This window comes from Lipotes vexillifer, unplaced genomic scaffold (assembly GCF_000442215.2).
Source record: "Lipotes vexillifer unplaced genomic scaffold, Lipotes_vexillifer_v1.1 scaffold393, whole genome shotgun sequence".
NCBI classification, from domain to species: Eukaryota; Metazoa; Chordata; class Mammalia; order Artiodactyla; family Lipotidae; genus Lipotes; species Lipotes vexillifer.
In genome coordinates this window covers 1881002-1885618 of record NW_006774564.1, presented here as the reverse complement: position 1 = coordinate 1885618, position 4617 = coordinate 1881002, and positions in this window count along the sequence as shown.

Sequence of the window (4617 nt, the reverse complement as noted above, 5' to 3'; positions counted from 1 at the left end):
ACAGCCTGCCCCATCCATCCCAGAGAGCAAACACCTATCCGTCCTCCCACCCCTCCAGCCTCTCCCCAGCTTCCTGCACTGAGTGCCCGAGCCGGCCTCGCCCGTCGACTGAGGGAGCCCCTGAGCCCCGACCTTCTGCTGACCCGGCTCTGAATCCCTGGGGTGGATTAGGGTGGGAGAACTGCCCGGGCCACCAGCCAGAGCTGGTCTTCAGGCTGCGTTGTTCGCCCAGGTTTCTGCATCTTGCACTTTGACATTCCCGAGAGGGAAGTGACTAGTGGGAGGGAGAAAAGGAGGGCGAGGGCAGGGACAGACACAGAGAGAGGCTGCAGGGTGAGCTCTAATGGTAAATAGATCTTTGAGGTTAAGGGCATGCCCCTGAGGTGGGGGAAGGGGTCTGCACCCCTGACCCCCCCCCAGCCTGTGCTCTTGCCCTGTACCAGGCCCCTGCCCCGACCACAGCCCCAAGGCTGCTGCTGGCTGGCACCTGGGGTGAGTGGTTGTCCCTGGTAGGAGCCCGGGAGGCAGTGACACCCTCCAGCTCTCATCCCACCCCTCGCTAGCACCATCTCTCTGACCAGGCAAGCCAGGGTGGGAGAGAGACTTGGAGAATCCAGGCATCTGCTTCCAAGTCTGCCTGAGGGCCTCAGCTTCCTGGGTCAGCCCATGGCTGTGGCTCTGAGAGTTGGGCAGCAGGTGACAGGGCTGTTGATTACCCTCGGTCCCTTTGTGCTACTGTGTCCCTCCTCACCTGCCGCCCTGGGCCCTCCACTGAGAGACCCTGCCCTACTTGGCCACTGGACTGGGGCCTAGGAGCTTCCCTTCCTGCCCTTAAAAGTGAGGGTCCGCTGGTCCCTGCCTCCCCTGCCCTGTTGCTGTCAGCTGAGGGAAGGGCAGTGGAGAACTTTCCCCTTTGGGTCCCTTTTCCTAGTCACAGACTCTATATTTGATACGAAAAAATGTATATTTAAAAGTGGAAGGAAAAAAAACCCCACAGAAAAAGCATTCCTCCCTCACTCCCCACCCCTTAAACGTGTGGTATTTTAAAGGTCGTGAAAGCAAGTCCAGTCCATCACAGAAACTCTTTGTGGGCTCTTGGTGACACAGGAGTGGGAGGGGCCCCAGAGCCCCCTCTGGGTGGCTCCCCAGCTACCTGAACAGGAACCCTTCTTTTCTCTGAGAAAGCCGAGAGGGAACATTGGCTCACACACTGTGAGATTTTGTTTTTATACTTGGAAGTGGTGAATTTTATATGAAGTCATTTAAATATCTATTTAAAAAATAGGAAGCTGCTTATATATTTAATAATAAAAGAAGTGCACAAGCTGCCATGTGTGAGTCATGGGAAAAGTTGCTTTTGGTGTGTGAATGGCAAAAATGGAGTTGGAGGGGTGACCAGTAGCTGCTGGGTGAGACCCAGCTCAGAAAGCATTTTTCAAGGTACGTGGGGAAGGAGGGTTCTCTCCAACTTCCAGTCTTGTTACCAAAACCTCCTGCATTATCGCTGTCCCAAACACATTCATCTGCCTATCTGTTTAATAGGAAAATGGACAGAAACCAGCCAAATGTCAGGCCTGCCCACCAGCCCCTGCCCCAGCCCAGCCTAGCCCAGCATGGTTGGTTGGGCTCTGTCCAAGGGTCCAAGGGGCCTGTAAGGATGAGGCTCCTTGACCACTGACCCCTGCTGTCTGGGTCCTAGCAGGCTCTGAGGTGAATGAGCACTGTCTCTGGACTGGGAACTAGGCGAGGCTGGCAGAGGGAGAGCCAGCAAGCTCTGTGAGTGGCCCTAAGCCCTGATCTTCCTTCTGGGAGTGGAGAGGAGACCAAGCATGCAGACCTCCAGGGGCAGAGGGGTGCTGGGAAGGTTCAGAGTGATTGAAGGCCCAGCATAGCCCAAACACACACCCTGGGCAAGGCTGGGATAAAAGGGTCCTCCCCACCACTAAGAATGTGGTGGACAAAGTTTTGCATCAGTGGCTCTCAACCCTGGCTCACCTGAAACTAACTTAGGTTGTTTCCCAAAATACTGGTACCCAAGCCCCACCCTAGATCAACAAAATGAGAATCTCAGGGGTGAGGCTCAGACACCAGGCATCAGAAGTTTCTCAAGACATTTCAAGTAATTCAGATGTGATCCTGGATGAGAAGCATGTAGAGCTACACTGTCTGATATGGAAGTTATTTGGGTTTAAATTAATTAAAATGAAATAAAAGTAAACATTCAGTTTTTCAGTAGTTACTAGCCACACTTCAAAGTTCTATAGCCACGTGTGGCTACCATGATGGATAACACAGATACAGAACATTTGCATCATCTCCGAAATCATATTGGACAGCACTGCACAAAAGTTTGTGTACCCGGACTTAGGAGACCAGGGTTATAGGGTCAGAATGGGCACCAAGCAAACATGCCTGGAGCTAAGTACCCAGGTATCTCACTTACCCCTCTCTGTGCCCTGAGCCCCCACTACCACCCTGTCTCTCATCATTTCCCTTAAGCTAGCTCCTCCCTTTCTATCAAAAGCTCCTCAGAAAAGATTTTTGAAGAAACTTATTCATATTTTTTTCCTTCAAGTCACAACTTAAAAGTTGCCTCCTCTGAGAAGCCTTCCCAGCCTGACCCAGGTCCCGGAGGCCCACCCTAGCTCAATTCCTTCCTCCCCTGTTCTCCCACAGACTGAGAGCCTGTTTATTTGTCTGTCCCACCAGGCCACTGACTATGGCGGGAACTGTGCTGTATCCCTCCTTGCACCCCAGTACCTGAGAGTATCTGGCACGCAGTAGGTGCCCAATAAATGTGCATCAAAAGGTTAATACTGAATGCATGAACAAAGGTATAGTAAGGCAAATTCTGACCAGATTTAATGGTGGCCTTTTCTAGGGGCTTACCTGATATTAGCCAATGGAATGTATATCTAATAACTACAATTCGTTAGTAGAGGAGGTATTTTCGGCAGGTCTCCCTGGCTTCTGTTGGAGATGGGGCTAGGTTAGAACCCTAACTGCTCACTGGGCAGTGGATGGAATGTAATTTCAAGGGCTTTAAGCAAGGATTGGCAAACAAACAAGTGCCCCTGCCCCTCTCGTGCCTTTCCAGAGGCCCCAGGAGGTATCCAGAAAGAAATGCCAGAGAATCTCAGTAGCCTTTCCTGGGCTTCATGTGCTGCAGGTGCTGCTTCAGAAGTGTCGTATCTGTGGAACGACATCAACTTCGGATTCAGAGCCAAAGAACTTAAGCCATTGGCTTGGATCTCTTCCTGCTGTGTGAACGTGGGGAAGTATTTAATCTCTTTGAACCTCAGGTTTCTCCTCATCTTTAGAACTGGCTTAAGAATACAAGCCAGCTATACCTGGTCTGAGGTTCAAATGCAGGGACAAACCCAAAAGCACCTTGTGGACTCTAAAGGCTGCCCTCAGATAAAGTGTGTTCTGATGCTGCCGCTGCCAGCTGGTCCCATGGTGCCCAGGCCAAACACAGCTCCTCTCTGGGCAGGCACTGGGGACCCAGGATGCTGCCAGAGCCTGGCTGTACTCAGCAGAAGGTGGCAGAGCCAGGTGCTTCCTGCTGGCATGAGGATTCAGATACCTTGTAGCTCAAGGATTTGGGGCTGAAGGGAAGGACAGGTAGGAGACTGAGCAGGAAATGGCCCTGGGACATAGCGGGTGCCTGTTAACAGGCAGGGTCAGGAACTCTGGCTTTGAGTATGCAAGCAGAAGGGCCCAGCCAAACCCCAAACCATTATCCGGCCAGAGCCAGGAAACTGAATCAGAGACAACCAGGAAGAAGCCTGAGGTTAACCTCATGCAGACTGCAGGCCATGGCAAGGAAGGGGTTGGGGTGGCCTAGGGTCTGGGCAGGGCCTGGGTGGGTATCTGATGACCCCCTGAATGAGAAGCTAAAGTCATTAGGGGGTGGGCAGTGACTAGGCAGCCTGAGGCCCAGGTCAGCTGCAGGGCAGCCCTGGGGAAAGAGACCATGTTTCCCGACAAGGGCCCCCAGCCCCCAGTGAAGGCACCCTCTACCAGAGCAACACTTTTGTCCCCTGGTTTCCTGGGCCAGTTTCTGGGAAGGGGGGTGACCAGGCTCTGCCGCCCTGGATGCTGGGACTGCTGAGGGAACAAAGTGGACTGTGCCAGCCTGGAAGGCCCCCTGGCAAAGTAAGGAACCACAGAGAGGCTCGCTCCCAAAGTCCTGCCGGGGCTGTGGCAGCTGTGGTCCCACCCCTGGTCTGGGACCACAGGGAAGCCCACAGGTTGACCCCCATGGCCCTGTGTAGAGTCCACATGGATGCAGCTCTGGGACTGGGTGGCAGAGTCTGGATTTGAACCCAGGTCTGTGTGTTTTCAAAGCCCACACTCTTGTCACATCACACCCTAGTGACAGATACTTGTTGTGCAAACAGACAGCTTGTGCCAGCGTGGGGTTGAAGGTCCCCAGGGCCTTAGCATCCTCTGCCTTGTTCCCCTCAGAAGGACTGTTTAGTCTGGCACTGGATGGCGGGTGTGCCTATGACAGATTTCTACTCTCTTGACCCTGTTCCTAACCCTGAATCCACCATGAAAGGAGGAAGGCCCCTCCTGGGCAATGTGCCCACTATCTGGGCCTCTGGGAATGGC